This window comes from Eptesicus fuscus, chromosome 14 (assembly GCF_027574615.1).
Source record: "Eptesicus fuscus isolate TK198812 chromosome 14, DD_ASM_mEF_20220401, whole genome shotgun sequence".
In the NCBI taxonomy this organism is placed as follows: Eukaryota; Metazoa; Chordata; class Mammalia; order Chiroptera; family Vespertilionidae; genus Eptesicus; species Eptesicus fuscus.
This window is the reverse complement of record NC_072486.1, coordinates 4,474,917-4,497,305: the sequence shown is the minus strand read 5'-3', so window position 1 is coordinate 4,497,305 and position 22,389 is coordinate 4,474,917.

Below are 22,389 nucleotides of genomic sequence, written 5' to 3'. Positions count from 1 at the left end.
TGGACACTTAAGTTACAGTTTTGGCTCTACCAGAAATGGGCTCTTAACCGAGTCAATCAGGAATCTCCTGGTCAGCACTAGTTAGGTGTCTGTGTAACAGGCCCCTCCTATCCCCTAGGGAAGGTAACCACCCACCCTTTTTGCCTGGTGTAACTCTTACCCTTGCTCCCTCTACCTATAAAAATCTTTCACTAAGCACAGCTCCTGGGAACTCCTTTCTGTCTGCTACACTGATCCTGATTCATGGATCATTGAATAAAACCAGTAATATCTTTAGAGTTTATTCTGTTGAATTTTGTTTTTTAGCAAACCGTACTCTTATACTAAGTATATAGATCTTCGGGCTTCAGGATTTATGGCTGGGTGCATTTACCCTGGGATTGTATGCCTTAGGTCTCTAGCTAGGTTCATTTTCAAACCTCTTTCCTGAGACAGATGAGAAATGATGAGATCCAGTTCACCAGGTTTGGCAAATCCATAACGGGGGGAAAGTGGCTTCATTGTTCTCCTTACCTCTTTAAGCTCCAGTCTTCACGACACTTTTGGTCAAATAAACTCTGATTTACCATTTCTTCAATGTTTTGAAGATGCTTTTTCTTATTCCTGTACCAATAGCCTTGTTATATTAATGGGAACAAAAATACTTCTTAAATTCTATCTTTTATTTTATATTTTCCTTTTTGTCCTTATTATGGGAAATTCAAGTTAAGACTGCTCATTCACAGAATCATTTTTTATTTTTAGTCTGTATTCTCTACTTCCATTTTAGTTTTAAGTTCTCTTCAGTTTCACTCATTTCCCCTTATTTAATAGTTCCTAATCAGGACTTCATTTTCAACCTGCACAGATGCAGTTTCTTTCTGAATATTATTGAGAATAGAATTACAAGTATTCTCAAATTAATTTTGTCCTTTTTTTCTCTTTCATCAGAAGATAATTTTAGAGAGTTTACAAAAGGTGCATTTGTATTTATTTGGAGTGTTTTCTTATGCTTAATGAGGCTTTTAAAATTATGTTTTTAAAGAGAGCTTTCTTCTTCTTAAGTAGAGAATTGGCATAAAATCTGTCCAATTGCTTGTATTCCTATTTTATTAGTAATGTGTTCAACTAGTCCAATCCTAACAAAACAATGTAGAAATGTTTGGCTTGGCCATAACTATACGTTGCTAACTTAGAAATACATACAGAAGCTCCTTGGGAATGAAAGGCAGGTCAATATTAGCTTGGCTTCTGTGTCAATTAATTTTGTATTTCACATTTAATGTGATAGAGGGAACATCAGTGTTCCATTTATACCAAACATAAGCTGTGTCCACACTACCGCAGAATCCAAATTTGGTGTGACTGCCTTTGTCCCCTGGGTTCCCATAGGTGAGTGAGGGAGGTGTTTATATTGCATGTGCTCCAAAAGCTGTCTCTGATTCCAGCTTTTATTAATTGATAAGGTTTCCTTCCATTTTCTTCAATGTGGTATGTTCCTATGTGTAATCAGGAGGCAAGTAGAGTGTCTCTTTTCTCCCATCTGGTTATGTCCATACTAATTTCAGGAGAAATTAATAAAAATTCATATTCTGTGGATATTCTTCTGAATTTATTAAAAATATAATTTTAATGCATTGTTTTGATTTGTTTTTAAAGTAGGAGCAGTGAAAATAGATGTGTACTCAGGTGTTACCTTGCCTGAAAGCATACAATATTTTTAAAGCATCGTTTCTATTTAACCTGAAGATTTAACCTATCAAAGTAACTAAGATATTGCTTTTTAAAATATATATTTTTTAAATTGATTTCAGAGAGGAAGGGAGAGGGGGAGAGAGAGAGATAGAAACATCAATGATGTGAGTCATCTGTCCGCTGCCTCCTGCATGCTCCCTACTGGGGATTGAGCCCACAACCTGGGCATGTGCCCTGACCAGGAATCAAACTGTGACCTCATAGTTCATGGGTCGATGCTCAACCACTGAGCCACATCAGCTGGATGGATATTGCTTTTTGAAAAAAAATTAGATTTCATCAATTCCATCTTTATGAACTTAGTCATTTTATACTTATTGAAAGACCTCTTTTAAACATATCCACACACATAATCATCTAGCATTATTTACATACATTGAAGTAAAAATAAGCAAAACAAATTGATGTTATTTCTAAAATGGCTAAACATTCTGAGATTTACTGTTTTTAATACCTTTGCAACTCAGAAGCATAGTGACTTGGTTAAATAATTGATACTCTCGACCTACATCTACTGGAACAGTTATTTGCTTGGTTTTCTGCCCCTGAATTTGTCTAACCTCCACGGCTGTGTCATTCAGATTCTACTTGTTCCTTTACTATTTCCCCCAAACTCCGGGGTCTATCTGGAACAGTTGCCCAGGGAACTTGGAGAACTAGATTCCAATTTGCCTTGCTTCTGTCTGCTATTAATTGTGTGCCCCAAATTGTCTTACTGTATTCCTTTTTTATGTTTCCCCATCAGCCAATAAAGAAGAGTATTAGTGAGGTATGCAAAACTCCCCTAAAAAATCAATTTAGATGTTTGCTAACAATGCACATTTCAGAGTCTATACTATATTTATTGAGATAGAATATCTTGGGGGTTAGTTCAGAGATCTGAATATTTACCAAGCTCAGTGGGTGATGGTTATGTACGCTGAAGTTTGAGATCCACTGCCACCATAATTCAGAGCAAGACTCAGAATTACACAGATGTGGGTTCTAACCCTACTATATGTAGGATTATTAAAATGAATATAACATGTGTGATTCATTTTACACATTGATGTATAGTATAGTATAGACTAGCTGTGAGGAGATAGTGAGTAATACCTGTAATCTCTTAGCACCATTCCTGGAACCTGCTTAATTCATCAAATCTGAGATGTCATTGATTTAAAGAAGTATGCTTATTTAACTTATAGAAGAAAGAAGAGGAAGTACACTATGACACAATGCTCAGCAATCACTTAAACATTTTATTTTATATATATTTACTAATCATTTTATCAAAACTAGGAGATAGGTTTCTTTTGGCTCCTGTGTTACTTCTATTCCTAATTCTACAGAATACGATCAGTTATTAAAATTGACTTTCAAAGCCCTGGGTAGTCTGGCTCCATATTGATTCTTGCATGCTATCGCCTTATGCTCTCTTCTGGAAACCTCTGCTCCAGTCAGGTTGATCTTGTCACGGTCCTCTGAACACACCATGAGCTTGCCTGCCTTCCTGCCTTCCCCCCTTCCTCCTCAGGCATCTCCCTAGACAAAGCAAATTTTGTTCTCTTTTTTTCCTCCAGGGTTGCCTTGATTATAATATCCCCTCCTATTCTATAACATTCTTGTATTTCCCTGCCATTTGTTCACTCAGCAAATATTTCTCGAGTGCCTATTATACCAGGCACTTGACTCAGACAAACAAAAGGCTTGGTCATCAGAGAACAATAAAGGGTGTAGGAAATAAAATAATAAACAGAACTGTAACAGATATTTTTAGATTCTGATGATCATGCTAAGATAAATGAGAGTGATCGGAATAGTTTAATAGACTTCATTAATAATTGTCGATTCCAATCATTGGTGCATTTAAATATTATGTCTTGGGTTGTAATTTTATTCATATGTATATAACTTGCCTCCATAATAAAAGCATAAAATCAGAGGCTGAATTAATTTGTATCTGCAATACAACTAGCGGTACATTAAGAAACAAAGCAATTCACATGTTGTTCCTTTTGCCCATAAGATGACTTGTATCACCAGGTATGTAAACACGTTGAACCTCACAGTAAAACCAATACCTGTGACATAGACTGATTCTTGTGTTTCCCTAGCCTGCTTTTCAACAGGGCGGTGTTCATCCTGTGTTCTCACTGAGGGTGAGGAAGAGTAGGAATGACTTGGAGGAGAAGGTGAGGCTTGTGTCTTGCTAGAGAATTGACCAACAACTCAGTCCCTGTGAGTGGAAGGGCAGAGGGTAGATTCCTGTGTTCCCAGTGTCCTCCAGGGCCAAGGACTTCACTAATTGCAGTTTCTTAGTATTGCAGCCACAGTGCAGAAAGGTCTAGGTAGCAACAGCTCTGCCCAGAATATTCAAGCTGAGATTGACAAATTCCATCAGCTGGTGACAAACTATAGACAGGATCCAATAAATGATGAAACAGGGAGAATGGACACTCACGTATAAGCATTGTTGTAGAATTGCATTGAGTATTCAGAGTGTAGATCCTTTTGCCTCTTATTGTTAAAGGCAAAGATGTTAACATTTTTCCATCTAATCTAATAATAGACAAATATGCAAATTGACCATACCTCCGACACACCCACAAGGCACGTCCACAAGCCACGCCCACCACCCAATCAGAGCAAGTATGCAAATTAACCCAAACCAAGATGGCTACAGCCACAGAGAGCAAGGTTTCCTAGGTAACAGAGGAAGCCAAGCTTTCTGCCAGCCGTTGCAGGCCTAAGCCTCCACTCAAGCTACAAAGTTTCAATTATAGAAGGTAAACAAATTCAAACAAATGGCGGCAGAATGGAGCTTGAGAGAGCAGGCCAGGGTTGCCGCCGGCAACAGGGGAAGCAAAACTTTCTGCACACCCTGGCCAGGCCCACCCGCTTAAGGCAACAAAGTTTCAATTATAACCCCAACAGAAATGGCTTCCGGCCTCGGAGGGAGCCCCAGGCTTGGCTCTGCTCAAGGCTACAAAGTTTCAATTGTAGAAGGAAAATAAATTCCAGATACCAAGGCCTCTGCTTGCATTGCCAGGGGGCATGGCCTGCCTGCAAACCACCATAGGCCCCTCGCTCAGGCCGCCCCATGCCCCAAGGGAACCCCACCCTGATCAGGGACACCCTTCAGGGCAAACCAGCTGGCCCCCACCCCTGTACCAGGCCTCTATCCTATCTAATAAAAGAGTACTATGCAGATTGATCATCACTGCAACACACAATATAGCTGCCCCCATATGGTCAAAGATCCTGCCCCCATGTGGACACAAGATGGCCACCACAAGATGGCCAGCAGGAGAGGGCAGTTGGGAGGCACCTGGCCTGCAAGGGAGGGCAGTTGGAGGTGATCAACCCTGCAGGAGAGGGCAGTTAGGGGTAACCAGGCCGGCAGAGGAGGGAAGTTGGGGGCAAATAGGCTGGCAGCAGAGTGGTTAGGGGGTGATCAGGCTGGCAGGGAGAAGCGGTTAGGGGCAATCAGGAAGGCAGGCAGGCAAGCAGTTGGGAGCCAGCAGTCCTGGATTGTGAGAGGGATGTCCGACTGCCCGTTTAGGCCCGATACCAGGGATCGGGCCTAAACGGGCAGTCGGACATCCCTTGAGGGGTCCCAGATTGGAGAGGGTACAGGCTGGGCTGAGGGTCAACCCCCCTCCGTGCACGAATTTCGTGCACCGGGCCTCTAGTAGATTTAATAAGTATCTAATGTCCTGACCATGTGTATAGTATTAACCTACAATTCTGTAGATACCATATTTTTAGCATAATATTTGTAGAGTTTTGTGAAAATTACAACTTCCCATTCATGCTTATGGAAATAATTAAAATTTACCTTTTACTCTTGAATTGTAAATGACATCTCTTAATAACTTTTCATAAAATCAGTAGGAAATTGTCCTGGCCTTTTCCCCTTCTCTACCAGCACCTGCAGAGTTCCCATTTCACTTTGGAAATTGATAGTGGCTGTGGCTCCATGGGACATGATATCAGGCCCCCTGGAACTGGAGATAAACCATCTCCCCAAATGTCTCCTTTGTTAAGCGACCCACACGTGAAAATCTCAATTCTTCTCCTGCTCTTTGGAGCTTAATCAGAGATCCTTTTTGACAAATTACTTTCCTTTTCCTCTTTTATTCATGAGTTCACCATTTCTTCCCTTTTATTTTTCAAGAGGCATTCTATCTTAAACTCTACCAAATGTATTTATCTTAAAATGCTTTATATGAGTTATGCCTACCTATGAAAACAGATATACAATAACTGAAACAAAAGTTTATAGCAAAACTCAAGTAATGACTGTTTAATGGCACCACTTACTAGTACCTGAAAAATAATCAAAGATGTTAGGTTTAGTCATCACTGAGAGTTGTTCATCAAATAGCCTATTTTCCCCTTCCTGTTCTCTTTTATTTTCTTCTATTTCTATCAATTCAGATTCAGGAATTTTGGCCCTGGATTCCAGCCCACGTTTCCCATTGAAAGTTTTTCAGACATACTATGGGTAAGAGAGCATCTGGCTTATGGTATTGATAAGTGTCTGCGCTCCCTAATACGCTAGTCATTGTGGGACTGAAAGCCAGTGAGACCCTGGGCGGAAGTGCTGGCTTCGGTTCAGAAAGCACGATCTTATCCCACACCCTCGCCCGCTAAAGTTTGAACAGGTCCCGTGCAGTGTCCTGTGCTTGCACAGATGCCAACTTAGGTAATGGCAGTATTTACCAAACTGACAATAGACGTTAGACAACCCCATGCACTTAGCATCCTGCACAAGCAGAGTCCTCTGATGTTGGAATTGACTCATTCTGTATGAGAGATGTATCGGCCTCCACTCCTGCTCACTCGTGACTCTTTTAAAATGTTAATGCATTCCTTCCGGATAAACATGACATATAGCTACCTCAGTGTACTCATTAGGTGTAACAAAACTGCCTCTTACATTTCTACCGCCTTATTTGTAAGTTAAACTCACTTATCACAGACGAGTTTTCCTTCCTGGGAGAAGTGAAGCTGTGCTGTTGGCCACAACCTCTTCCTGCTAGCCTTTGCCTGCATGGCTGGGGCAGTGCTGACCCCTCCCTTGGTATTTGCATCATCTGAAAGGGATGTTGTGCTTCCCTCTGATACTTGGTATCTAAGGCTGTCCCCCTTACACAGTGCAGGGATTTATCTGTGCACCATCCCTTCGAAAGGGGCAGCTGTTTGATGCAAATGAATAAAATAAGGAATGTTGGACTTCAGCTAAAAATAATCTCTCAACATGGTTACATTCTTTTACACACAAACATGTATCTTTGATATAAACAGTATAATAATTCACACAAATGCTTTTTATCCTACTTACCTACTTATCTTTATGTAGACTGTTTAGAAAGGATATTAGTTGGAGAAGGGAGGATGTTGCTGAAGATAATGCCTAAAATAGTAGAATTGGGAAGACTTGACATATAAGGATTTTTATGACTTAATTTCTCCATCTGTAAAATTTTACTTTTGGGGATGTTCTTTGGAGGAGCTGTGAGACTGTGGAAGGAGGTGAGACAGAGATTTGGAATACCTGTGTGCTGATCAGGACTCCGCCCTTATAACTGGATGCACTTTCAAAGGGAAACACCATTTCTGCCCAATCTCCCTGACGGCGTCCTCCTCAGAATCAAATATGTATGAATGTGCCTTATGAATTATAAAGTACTAAGTCTAATCTATTAATACTTTATTGCTGGATCGCTGATTCACAAATGGGCTCACTTATAGGAAATGCACAATGAGTTATTTTTAATTAAATATTTTAAAATTGTAAAATGGTGGTAAAATGGCCTGGCCAGCATGGCTCAGTTTTGAGTGTTAAACTATGAACCAGGAGGTCATGGTTCAGTTCCCATTTGGGGCATCTGCCAGGGTTGTGGGCTCGATCGCCAGTGTGGGGCCTCCAGGAGGCAGCCAATCAATGACTTTCATCATTGATGTTTCTATCTCTTTCTCTCTCCCTCTCCCTTCCTCTCTGAAATCAATACAAATATGTTTTTGAAATACATACATACATACATACATATATACATAAAATGCTGGTAAATAATTCTGAAATTTAATGACGAAATGAATCCACAATATTGAATATCATTGTGTTGCTATTATGTGTCATTATATTTTACAAGATATGCAATCTTAATTAAATGATATGAATTTATATATAATGTCTTATAATATCCTTCCCTCTTTCCCCCCGCCCCCCTCAGGAGAAAACATAACATTTTCTTTTACCTAAATTCTTACCTTATGTGATTTTTGTCAATACTGAAATTCTTTTAGAAGGTAAGTTTCATGAAATAATGTACTGCTCTTCCTGAGTTTGAAATTTTCTTTAATGAACACTTGCCATGATTTTCTCTCCCTGCCACTCTCTGATTTGACATCTGGCTGAGTCTCCTGTAATTATGAGATTTCAGAGCTACTGCCTGGGAAAAGAAAACGTCTAATTTCTAGGCGTTACTGGCACACATCTGGGTTTAGGAGAGCCATTCCAGTTTCTAAACCCAACCAGTTTAATATGCAGATATCAATGGCTCGACTAGCAGAGAATGTTATCCCATTAGAGTCTCAACTTCATCTGAGGCCCTAGAACTCCTGATGAGCCTCCCAAAGGGGCTGCTTTGTATTAGCCCCTCTGGAGGGTTCACGTCCTCTGTGAGGACACATGATTCCGGCGGGAGCTGCTTCCAGGGGCCTCCTCCGTCAGAGAAACGGCACAGCCTCACCTCTGTTGCTTCTGAGTGTGAGTCTCAGTGATGAAATATCTAGGTGGGTTTTTAGCACACGTCCATCAAACTGAAAATGGTCTATCTGCCAGCTAATCAGAAGGGGGATTAATTACTCCTCAGCCGGGCCGGTGTAGCTCAGGGGCTGAGCGTCAACCGATGAATCAGGAGGTCACAGTTGGGTTCCCATATTTGTCCGTTAATTTGATGCTTTCTCTGTAGTTGTCATGCCTTGTGGTTACTTGCGATCGCTTCCAGTTATAAAATAACATTAGCGATCATTTCACACATATCATGAGCTCTGGGCATTTTCTAACTTAATTGGTTCCCTCAGCACGTGCTCTTTGTGGTGGATCCGTGGTCCTGCACGTGGCTTCTACCTGTCGGTTCAGGTGAGTCAGTTACCTGGTGGATCTCACAGCCGCATTTTCTGTCTCCTCACCTTCATTTAAGGTGACACTTTGATCAAAGGTGACAACACGTGAAATTTCGGCAGGCTGTCACACACTATTTCAGAGCCCTCTCTCGGCTGGAGAATTCTCTGATTATCTGGACCCACCGTGGGAGTTCAAGCTCAGTGTGCCTACACTCCGGCATGTTTTAACAAGAGTGCAATTAGGTTCCTGGCCTGCTCCAGCACAGAGCTGCCTGCCCGGGACTGTTGCACACGTCCAGGAGGATGGGACTGTCACCAGGCATCAGCTGGAACCGGAAAGCAAAACGGTGTCGCCCTTATGGAAATCGCTAATTGTATTTTATTTTAAAACCCGCACTCCTCTGCCTGGAGCGAGCCCTGAGCGTGGAAGAAAATCAGTCTATTTTCAAGTTTGGTGGCAAAGTTCTTTATATAATAAGAACTGTAAGCTATTTCCTCCGCTGTGAAAAAAATCTTTTCTAGGGCATCTGCGGCAACTGTCACACATGAAAAATAAGACATTTTGAAAATCTGTCTGCAAAATTACCAGCTTTATTTTTATGAAGAAAGGGAAAATGTCCTTTGTGGGCTTCCGCTTTATTGAAAAATATTGATTGATACTTTATTCCAGCCTATTTGTTAGCTTCTCGGGAACAAGAAATGCATAACTGTACCTCGTGCCTTCATGGAACTCACAGGCCAGCACAGAAATGCAGGTGGCACTGAGTCCCTAGTCAGAGAAGAGAGAGATGAAGTAAACAATTGCAACGCAAACACTATTAGGCCCAAACAAAGTGCTTGGCCCTGACGCCAAATGCAGAAAGCTGGGTTGGCAGAAATGACTCATCATTCCTAAGCACGCCATTGTTCTGGGAAGGGGAAAGGGACTGACTCCCCTGTTGATAGAGTTTCTGACTGATACATGTCCTTTCACTTCACTGAACATGGTTGACATTGTCAACAACAAAAATAAGGTGTGTTTTTTAAAAACCTTTGTTTCTATTGAAGCTTTTGTTTGTGTGTTGTTGTTTTTTTGTTAGTCCTCACCTGAGGATATTTTTCTATTGATTTTTAGAGAGAGTGGAAGGGAGGGAGAGAGACACAGAGAGAGAAACGTGGATGTGAGAGAGACACATCCACTGGTTGCCTCCCGCACTCACCCCGAGGGTCAAGCCTGCAACAGAGGCGCGTGCCCTTGATGGGAATAGAATCTGAGACGCTTCAGTCCTTGGGCCAACACTCTGTTCACTGAGCCAAACAGGCTAGGGCTAGTTAGTAATGTTTGGTGTTTGCACCTGTGGGTGAAAAATGTAAAAATTGTGATATAGCAACAGCACATAGAATAATGGGAAAGCGGAGGAGGAGGGAAGGGAGTTTTGTGGAGGTGTCTCGGCAGCTCCATGGGGGCAGGTGGGGGTGCGCAGAAGACCTGTCCGAGCTTCTGTCTGACTCCCTGGGAGCAGCCAAGCTCTCACAGGTACCCAACACTGAGCATCAGCAAGAGACTTGTTTAAGAGAGAGTCATATGCTCAAAATATTGTATGAATTTTATTTACTTTCCTCACTACATTAATACCATGAGAAGACATTTCCATTTCTGTGATGGGCGAGAGCTGGTTAATCCCATACAGTCTGAGCCAAATCTTCACCTTGCTTTGTTTGGATTCCTTTGGGCTTGGGATGTCGGGCATCTTTGTGGTTGAAGAATACCCAGGCTTCTCAAGTCCTGCCTTTTGTCCCCTTGGCGGGTTTCTCTCTTCCCACCACCTGGCTGCCTGGAACTATAGCTCCTCACTCTATGAACCAACTCATTGTGTTCATTAAATGTGAGAGCTCTCTCTTGTCTCACGTAAAAAATGGACCCTCCGTTTGCCTTCCTCAGCGCTTCTTATTAAATACCTGGGTGGTGTGTGGCGTGTCGGGACACCCCTTCTCAGGTGAAGGGTGAGTTCCATTCGGCCCTTCCTCCACCCACCACCACATGTTGGACGTTGGAGCCAGCATATCCCTCCTTAGGGTTTGCTACTCTGGCTCATTTACCAAGTGCCTTGGAAAGGGCCCGTTCTGTGTGGGGCCCAGCACAGAAGGCGCCCTGGCAGGTCCAGGCTGCTGGGCAGGCATTCACCTCGGGCCATGTGACACGCAGACAGGGCTGCCGGAAGTGTCAGTGTGGGGCATGGGGACTGCTTGGAGCCTAACGCTAGGTCAAGGTCAGAGTCAGGGGCATGTGGTCAGCAGAAGCAAACTTGTCAATTTCGTTGATCATATCGAAGAATCAGCTTTGGTTTCATTGATTTTTCTTCATTGTTTTTCTGTTTCTATTTAATTGATTTATGTCCATTTTTTATTATCTTGTTTCTTCTTCATAATTTTGGCATAGTTTGTGTGTGTGTGTTTTTAATGGTAACATTAGATTATTTGTTGGAGACCTTTTTCTTTCCCCAAAGAGGCATTTAAAATTTTATATTCCCTCCAAGGGCTGATTTATCCATACCCATAAATTTTTATACGTTGTGCCTTTATTCAGTTAAAATATGCTTAAATATTTTTGGAATTTCTTTTTTTGATGCGTATGTTACTCAGAAGTAGGATCTTTGATTACATAGGAATTTCTCAATAGTTTTATTATTAATTTCTAATTCAGTATTTTGAATAATTTCAATTCTTTAGAAATGTTGACTTCCTATTTATGGCCTAGCCTAAGATGTATACTGAAGAATGCATGTACATATGGAAAGAATGTGAATTATTGTCTGGCTGAATCGTTTATAAATAATAGTTAGGTCAAGTTGGCAGATAGTGTTGATCAAATCTTGCATAATCTAACAATTTTCTGCCTCGTTTTTGAAAAATATATTTTGATAGTGTGGAATTGACATTTTTATCTGTAATTCTTATGTATGCTTTCAATTCTCTTAGATTTTTCTTCATGTCCATTGCAGCTGGGTTGTCAGGCTCACACACACTAGGTGTTTCCTTTTACCATTTTACCTTTTCTCAATCCTTTTACCATCTATAGCATCTTTGTTTTATAGTCTGATGTTAATATATACACTCTAGCTCTTCCTTGTTATTATGTGCATGATGCAACTTTTCCATTCTTTTACATTCAATATCTGTATTTATTAACCTATAGTGTACATCTGCAAATAGACTATAATTGGATATTGATCTTTAACCCAGTCTAAAAATCTCTGTTTTTTTTGAAGAATTTTAATCTATCCAAACCTAATGTCATTATCAACTAGAATAACCTCTGCATTTTTGCTCTTTGTTTACTGTATGTATCTTTTTTTTTTTTGTTTCTCTGTTTTCTTTTTCATGAACTTGTTTTATAATTAAAATGGAAAATTTTTGCCCAGCTAACATGGCTCAGTGGTTGAGCATAACCTCCTGGTTCAATTCCCGATCAGGGCCTGGGTTGTGGGCTTAATCCCTAGTGGGGAGCATGCATGAGGCAACCAGTCAATGATTCTCTCTCATCACTGATGTTTCTCTCACTCTCTCCCTCTCCCTTCCTCTCTGAAATCAATAAAATATATGTTTTTTAAAATGGGAAATTTTGATTATATGATTTCAATTTCTCTTTTGATTTTTAGCACTTTTTAAAACTTATTTTCTTAGTGGTGGTTACAGAAATTACAATATAAGTCTTATCATAATCAACATTGAGTTAGTACCCAGTTAATTCTGGACATAGATAACAACTTTCTCCAGTATGGCTTCATCTTTATTTCTGCTTTTGTACTGTGATTTCCATGTATGTTTCATTTATATGTGTAATAAAGTTAACAATGTTGTGGTACAGTGATTCCCTTTTGCAATAATATTTTCTTTATTTAAGAGGAGAGAAAAAATATATTTGAGGTCGTTTACACATATCCACATTTTTACAGTTCTCTTTATTTTTCCTGTAGGTTTGAGTTACCACCTAATGTCATGTACTTTAAGACAGAAAGACTCTCTTTAATATATTTTAAGACATATCTGCTAGTAATAAATTCGCATAGTCTTTGTTTATCTGCGAATGTCTCTAGTTTCCTTCATTTGTGATGGGAGTTTTATTGCGTATACATTTTGGGATGACAGGTTTTGATTTTTCTCTTTCACCTCTTTGCAAAAGGCATTGCACTCCCTCTGGATTTTATTATTTCTGATGAGAAGTTAGTCATTAATCATATTGCAGTTTCCTTGTACATGATCAGTCTTCTCCTCTTGCTGCTTTCCGGCTTTTATAAAGCAATATTTTAAAGCAATTTCACTATGATGTGTCCAGATGGAGGTAACTCTTTGTTCCTCTTTAAATTTTTGAGCTTCTTGGCTCAATTTGGGAAATTTTAGGCCATTCTTGTTAAGATAGTTTTTCTTCTTTATCTCTGCGAATCCTATTATATGTATGTTAATAAGTTTCAGGTTACTCCATAGGTTTTTGAGGTTCTATTCATTTTTTAAACACAGTTTTTTCTTCCTGTCTTCAGATTGGATAAATTAAATTGACCCATCATTGAGTTTGATGGTTCTTTCTTCTGCCATATATATGACGCTTTGGGCCAATCGATTGTAAGCCCTTTTCAGTGTGAGAATGTCCATTTGGTTCCTTTTTAAATAGTTTCACTATCCTTATTGGGGTTCCCTACATGTTGACTCATTGATCACACATGATTTTCTACTCTTTAAACATGGTGTCATTTAATTCTTGAACATATTTATAATTTCTGCTTTAAAGTCATTAGTCAACATCTCTACCCACTCAGGACCATTTGTTTTGACTGCTTCATTTCCTGAGTGTCTGTCACGTTTTGTGTTTCTTTGTGTGTTCCGCAGTCCTTTGTTGGAAATGGACGTGTTAGATAATATATTGTACCTGCTCTGGATTCTACAGTAGCCGATGCCCTTGCTCAGTTCTGTGTTTTTTCTTACTTGTGGTATTTAGCCTGGCTTCGGGGGTGCTTCTGGGTCCGCATGCCTCCATCGTCACTCAGGGATTTGTTGCAGAGTGTGATTAAACGTGCTGAACTTACAGGATGCCCCCCCACCCTCTGCAGAGAGGTCTGTGCTGAGCTCAGGAGCACTGGAAAGTACAGGCAGCTTCCCAGTCTCTTCTGGCACGTGCTGTCATGGTGTCCTCTTGGATCTCCCGCATGTGCACGCAGCCCGTGGTCAGCCAGGGGGAAGTGAAGAGCCTGGCTCCCTCTTCTCGGCTCGTGCATCACTGTTGTTTCCCTGTAACTGACGTGGCAGGACCATGGACAACCCCAACGGTCCTGCAATCTGAGGCCTGCAGAACTGAAGGCTTTCTCCAGTGCTGCTTTACTGACAACGCCATTCTGCTCGCTTGGCCTCTGTCATGGGTCAGGGCAGCGCACCCCATGCCGTGAACCCCAACTCCCATGGGCTGCACTATACCAGCCATGCTGGCGGGGGGGAAGGGGTGAGAACAGGTCCAGGAGAAAAAGGTCCCATGGATCTTCTCCAGTGTTCTGACAGCTTTTCATGAATAAAGACTTTTCCATTCATTGTTTGCCATTAGTGGTTTCTAGAGCTATTTTTGCCCAATTTTGTAGGGTGTTTTTTTTTTTGGTGGGTGGAAGGTAATTTGCCAACTTTTTACCTCTGTCATAATCATGTACATTTTTCCTAAAAACAAATGAGTATTGAGTAGGAACTTGCTATAACAATTTACAATTTACTACATGTTAAGTATAATTATGACAGCTTGGACCTGAAGGACAGATGATACACAGATATTTACATTACGATTCATAACAGTAGCAAAATTATAGTTATGAAGTAGCAATGAAAATAATTTTATGGTTGGGGGTAACCACAACATGAGGAACTGTATTAAAGGGTCGCGGCATTAGAAAGGTTGAGAACCACTGCCTTAGTGGAAGCAATGGCAGAAAGCCGATGAAACTGCACAGTAATCTTAAACTCTATTCATATCAAAACCATGCCTAGTACCTGCATGTCCTTCATCCTTCTCAACAAGAAGTTGCTTAGCTACGCTCTGCTGAAGTTGAAGCTATCACATGACAGTTTAATCAACTCTTCCCTTTCCCTTGCCTGGCAGCCATCTGGCAGTGGGTCTTTTTCATTGGAAATGTGTCCCTGATCCAATTTTCACCTGTTACCTTGTAGGGAGAGCATTCAGTCCAGTGGGGGACCGAATTTGAGCACGTTCTTTTCTGCAAGCACTATGGGTGCATTTTCATTTCATTTTCAATGAGTACATTTTCTGAAGGTTGTGGAATGCTTGGCAATTATTTATTGCTGCTTTTGTATGTTTCCTGTTGCTTTTGTTTTGTCATGAGCATTCAAAGGCAGGCTTTGTAGTTCTAGCGTCCTGGTGTCCCTTCCTTTCATTATGGTGTGTGAATAAGTAAGTCAAGGGGACTCAGCTTCACAGACATAATAAATCCACACACAAAAAAACAACTACATTAAAAATAAAAGAGGGTGTGTCTTTATACAGATTTCAAGAAGATAACTGAGTTCTTTAGAAATATTTATTTTAAAAAAACGTAATATTTTGTGATATCTTTTTCCTTTCTGGGTTCTTTTCCCCCCAGCTTAATTGAGGTATAATTGATAAAGTAAAAGTATCCTAATATATAAAAGCCTTGGGTCGTAATGATCAGTAATGACCGGAGGCTGACCAAGCAGAAGTCAGTGCTGGCCCCGCCCCCAATCAAGCAGTAAGGGGCAATCAGGCAGGCAGGCAGGCAGGCAGAGTGGTTAGGAGTGATCAGGTAGGCAGACCAGTGGTTAGGGGTGATCAGGTAGGCAGATGGCCCCTTGCTGGGCTGGCCCCGCCCCTAAGCAAGCTGATAGGGGCAATCAGGCAGGCAGGCAGAGTGGTTAGGAGTGATCAGGTAGGCAGACCAGCGGTTAGGGATGATCAGGTAGGCAGACAGCCCCTTGCATGGCTGGCCCCACCCCCCAGCAAAGAAAGAGGGAGGCCCAGGCCAGCCAAGCCATTGCGCCCAGCCTGTTGCCTGCAGAGGGAGGCCACCAGTGACAGGGGAATGGGGACAGCGCTGCACAGATGGCAAGCAGTGGCAGCGGCAGGGGTGGGGCCAGCGGCCTGCAGCCAGGGGAAGGAAAGTTCAGATAGGCCCTGATCTCAGGCCAGGCCTAGGGACCCTACCTGAGGGGTCCCGGATTTTGAGAGGGTGCAGGCTGGGCTGAGGGACCCTGCCCCCCCGAGTGCACATATTTTCCTGCACCGGGCCTCTAGTATATCTATCTACATATATATAGTATACACATGATGTTTTACATATGTGTACATTGTAAAATGATAAAAATCAAGCAAGTTAACATATTAATCCCTCACATAGTTACCAGTGTGTATGTGTGTGTGTGTGTATGTGTGTTCGTTCATCCATAACTGAAACTCTATACCCTGTGACTAACATATTCCCATGTTCCCACCTCCCAGCCCCTGGCATCTACCGATTGTATTGTGTGCTTTTTGAGTTCAACACTTTTCAGATTGCACTTATAAGTGGGTTCGTGTAATATTTGTCTTTCTTGGACTGGCTTATTTCATTTAGCATATCCTCCAAGTTCATCCATATGGTTGAAAATGGCAGAATTGTATTTTCTTTTAAGATTGAATAATATTTCATTGTATATCTGTATGGATCCTGGTGTTGTCTTCATATCTTGGCTTTTGTGAATAATGCCACAATGAACATGGGAATACATTTATCTTTTGAGATCCTGATTTCATTTCTTTTGGATATGTACCCAGAAGTGGGGTATGTACGATCATATACTTTCTCTCAATCCCACAAAGCCAGTCTGGGGTAAGGATTAAAAAAATAAAGAACGACTATTTCCTATCAAACTGGCACATGTATAGAGATATTATGCATGCATCAGAGTTCAGCTAATTTCTTCCTCCCACCCAAACTCCAGATTCTGGTGTATTAGATTTTAGTAAGTCCCATTGTCTTGGTTAATGGGACTTGGTCTTTGAGAGATTGATGCACTGCACTCAGTGTCTTGAAAAATTTTGATTACAGTCATCTGAGTTGCAAGAAATTTACTATAATAATAAAGGGCCCCTGTTTGGCCTCTCAGGAGTTAGCCTAGGCCTCACTTCCTGGAATGACACCCAATGTTGTCCATTGACTCAGAGAAAAAGATTTATATGTTTTCCCTTCCAGGTTAATTCATTTAACAAATGTTTATTGTGTTCCTACTATGTGCCAAATATATAACTTTAATGTATATTTGAATCCTGCTCAGATGCTTTATAATCTGGCCACATTTTACCCATTCTCATGGCATATTGATGCTGCAGTTGATTTTATTGGACTCAATGATATGCATTTGTCTGCATAAAGCCTAAACCATTCTTTCATTTGATCATGTTAACGTCGGCCTGCTTTAATTTTCTTAAACGTCTACATTTCATCTGTAGTCGGACCTGCTCCTCAGCACCTTGCTTTCCTGCTCTGCCTCTGAGGTACAGTGCGGTAGTTTTTCTGCATTGAGATAAGAGATAGCATTCACGAAAATGTCTTCTTCTAGGTGGAACAATGGGAATTTTAAAAGAGGCTGATTTCATGATAACATTTGAAAACTCAAAATTATAATAATATAAAAATCAAAATTATGCCGCATACTTTTAACTTTAATGATAATTCTGTTGTCCCTCAATTTATCACCTGACCTTTGGCTTCACAATAAACAGCTTGGCGAGCTAGGGAAGGGATGAAGCTGACCACACAGTGTCTGCCAGTGCTGGCTCCTGGCCCTCTGATACCCTTTCTTGTTTCTGAAATGAGTAACAAAGCCTGTGGAATGAGGTTTAATGGTGAAGTTCTTCAAACTTGATGTTCTTCACAGCACTGTAGAAGTGGTGTTTTAATATACTAGAATTACAGTCGTATGAATGGGCTCAGATAGAAGAAGAGCTCTCTCTTAGTAACAGCCAGCTGTGTGGTAAGACGTACTTTAGTTGAAAGTAGGCTTAAACATTAAATGTGTAATTACCTCTGTTTTGAATTCCTCAATGACATTAATTTTGTGAAGATGTTCTTTCATATTTTCTATAGAATACTTTCAAGAGAGATTCTTTAAAAACCAAGAAATGTTTGAATGCTTCATCATTGATGGGTTTGTAAAGGGAACATTGGCAATCTCTAAGAAACCATTGTCTCTAATAGCTCAGGGTCCAAATATTCATTATTTAGTTAACAAACCACTTAAACAATGAAAAATGGGTCTGATTTTCCTTCATTAATCTTATTTATTCTAATAATCATTTAATTTTCATTTATTAATCTTCATGTATGGAAATAAGATCCCTGATATCTTTGACCCAAATAAAATATAGGCATTTTCTATAACAACCCTCATTTTTATAATCCATTAATTTAATACAATTATATTGTAATGAGCTTAGGATTTAGCTAATTCATCATCAAAGCAATTAGTTCATGACTCAATAAACCGCTTGTGCCGACTGAGAGCAACCTGTGTGCAGGTGTGATGACGATACAAACAGCCGCCACCCTGCGCCCAGCCGCTTTGCCCCATTTCTGTGACACGCAGCTTCGAATGCCAATCTCAGCTCTGGCTCTGGACTTCCAACACCTGGGTTTGAAGTCTGGTGTCAGATGGACACTGATTTTTCTGTCCACCAGCAACTTATCTGTCTTCTGCAGCCTCAGTTTCTCTTTTGTGAAACAATCCTCCAAGTCACATGGTAGCTGTGAGGATATAGTAAGAATTCCTGGGCAATGCATTTAGGAGAGTGCAGTGCGCCCCGGAGGCTTCTTACTAAATGCAGATGATTATTCCCTATCATTTACTGTTGGCGTCTAACAGGTTTGGGTGTGCAGTAGACTAAATAAAATGGATAAAAGCAACAAATGGGGATAAAAATGAAATATTAAAAAATAAGGGAAGTCTATTAAAACATCTGAGAAAAACCTGTTACCATAATTGGGCAATTAATTTGAGTATCTTTCTTGGTTATTAAAGCAATATTTTAATTGTTTAAAAATTGTGAATCCATTGTCAGTAGCGATTGTTGTCTAGCATAGCATGTATACAAAGTATTTCCTAACATCTTATGGGGTTAGAAATAGATTGTAATCTGGACTGACTGCTAAAATGTGGTCATAGAGCAGTACCAGACACTACAGACAGAATCAAGTTCATGAGCCCTCAGATGTGCCCCAGTGTGACATCTGGAGACCATGTCTGTACTAGGAGTTGGGTAATCAGTGTGTCCTCATTCCAATTTTTCAAGGTGAAATGAAAGGTCATGTTTCTCAATAATTTATGCATGTTGCGGTTGGCCTTGCTGTACCAATAGCAGTGACACCTGCGTCATAGAAGCAGCATACATGATTGACATCAGCTGTCCTTTCACGTTTTAATGGTAGAATCAGGCCAGTGATGGTGACTTTGGGGGTAGTCACCAGCTTCTGACTCTCCATTACTTTTATATCCGGTTTACATTTTAATGGTTTCTAAAGTGCCTTTACTTTCGGGTATTTATTACTTAAGAAATGTTGGCACTTTCTGAAGCAGCCATTTATTCAGCACAGTCAGTTGCGCTTTCTGCGCTTTCTGCGCTAATGGTGAATCATTTGCATACAGCAAATTCCACTTGGTTCCTGTCTCCACACTTCACAGTAATTCCCATGGGTTGGGTGGGTGTGTTGGAACAGTTTCCTCTCCTCCTGAAACTTACCTTCCAACTGGCTTTTTAGAATGAAGTTCTTTCTGTAATGTTTGCTTTTCTACTTAATTGTGTCAGTTGAAAACAACTGATTAATTTTCATAAAATCATATTGGTTCTTGTTAAATGAATCTTTGCTCTTTCTTGAAATCCTCTGTTCCATTTAAAGGCACAGAAGGCTATTCTCTTTATCTTATGTCTCTATGTATTAAGTAGTTATGGATTGGGTACTCAAATCAAAATGTATTCAACATTCTATGAATGAGTAGGAGATGAAGTGAAAATTATTTGAAAATAAATATTGCACTTTATTTTATAATTGTTTTCAGGGGACGACCTTACATCTTAAAGAGATTCCTAGGATCTCTGCAGATTTGAAGTCCTTCCCATGATTTATAACCTTCTATCTAACCTCCCTGCCTTGTCTTCCTTCCTATGTGCTTCAGTTTCCCTGACCTCCTCGCTCCCCCTCAGGCATGCTTCTCTTCACCACTGAGAAGGAAGAGATTAAAAATGTCTGCTGCTCTCTTTTCTGGAAGTTTGCCCAAGTCATAGCATGATGTCTGCTGTTTAAATCTCAGATTCTCAGAGGCCTCCCTTGACCACCTTATTATGCTCTGCCTTCTATTCTCCTTTGCCTTGCTTTCCTTACTTTTCTTTCTAACACCATCCTGACCTGAAATCTAATTGCCTTTTCCTTATCTGCTTGTTCTCCCTCTTGTCCAGTGGAATAGAAGTGCAAGGGTGTGAACATTATCTGTTTTGTGGTCCCCCGTGTCTCCAGGGTCTAGGAGCCCTTGGAGGACACCAGATACATGGTATTAAATTAACAATGAGTTAATTCCTTCATATATTATCACTAGCTTCTCAGGTGAGAAAAAATAAAACTGGGAATAGTTTAAATCAAGTAGATGTCCTGCCCATGTGGTATATCTTCTAACTTATTAAAATATCACTATCCTAAAAAATAGAACTTCTTGATAAAACTTCTCATCATAACTAGTGCATTTACTAACAATAATTAATCAAAATAGGAAGTTTCCGTTACACTTTTCTTATAATTGAAGTGTAATGTGAAAGGAAAGAAACCAACTTCATACTTTTAGGGAAAAGTTAAGTCACTCTTGGATTTCAGAAGACCTTTCCTAAATGAGTTTCTAGATATCTAGATATTTTATGGCTATACACACACACACACACACACACACACTGGTGGCCCAGTGCATGAAATTCATGCACATTAAAAGGGAATTAATTAGAGGAAATATGTTAATATTACTATTTGTCCTTTCTCTATAATAGAAGTGTCAGGCCAGCTTCACCCCCATTGGGTGACACCAAGACCCGGCCGGCCCCACCCCTGTCAAGCCCTGCAGGGCGGAGGGCGCAGCCTCAGGTCCCCCGGCCCTGGCCTGCACCATGCAGCCTCACCCAGACCTGCCATGCTGCGGGACCCATCAATGCACCTCCTGGTGACTGGTCATTTGGTCGTTACGAATGAAAATAATGTCATGCATTTAAGCATGCACATTCATTTTCAATGCCTGATTTGTCTACATTCTCTAAATTGCAAAATAAATATCTTCAGCCAGATAGCATCATAATGCCAACTTCTTTATATAATGACAGGTACCATTCTCTCCACTCAGTATGCTCTATTTGAATGGATTAAATGTATGTGACTCATATGGAAGGCATGCTGCTTACTCTTAATAGAGGAAGCATTAGCTCATTGCCTAACTTAGCCATAAAGTGGTTTAAATGGCATAGACTGACTTGAAGAACAGAAGGATAAATAACACAAAAAACACAAAAAACACCGTTCAGTGCTGTGGATGGCAGAATCCTCTCCCTTTCCCTTTGTTTTTTTCTGCTTTTCCCATGAACCTATTTTCACTCTGCCTCAAAATCAACACAGAAGACAAAAGCGGATGCTGTAATCTGCATTTTATAGTGCCATTTGAGTACAAAGAGGTGTTTTTCAATGCTTACTTTTTTTTTTTTCTTTTAATCAATGCAGCTCAAACTTGCTCCCAACTTTCCAGGAGCCAGGCCAACATGGCTGTGTGGTCACACCTTTGCTAGGTGCTGTCAGGCTTCAGGGCTGGGGCAGGGAACACGCCACGTGTTGCTGGGAACGAATCAGCTCTCCTCTCTCCATAGCAGGAGGCTTTTCATTACAAAATGCAATGCAGCAGCCATTTTCCCTTACCCCATCCCCAGCCCTCCTCACCGGGTGTAGGAAGGGGCTGGGAGGCTATTTACTCTCGGCTCTTTGATTTCTCTTATTTAATGGAGCCCACCTGGAAGGCAAGCTGCAGAGCTGACCAGGGGCTTTGACCAAGCCCGAGTGAGCGGGTCATAGCAACCTCGGCAGGCAGGCTGCTCCCAAAGACTGTAGGCCCCTCCCAGCTCTGCACCCCAGCTCCCTGCTCTCCCCCTTTCACCCACAGGCACCACCCACCGGCGTGTTGTGCCCCAAGGCTCGGTGTGCAGACACCAGGGTTGCAGGTTCAAGACGCTCCACCTCCTCCTGCACTTGGAGCCATAAGCGCTGGCAGGAACCTTTCCACTCAGTCTTGGTCTTTGGTCACTGACTCTCTAGGCCAGGACAGCCAGGACCTTTGCCTCTGACCAATGCTGTGCCTGCAGCCTGCCTGGAGTACCCCCAGCCCTGGGAAAGCGCGAGGGCATGGCCGGCCTGAGGGAGGGGGAGTGGCTAGCCACCCCACCCTCATTTGGGGTGCGAGAGGCTGATCAGGGGTGAGGCCGGGGGAGGGGCTGGGCCGGGC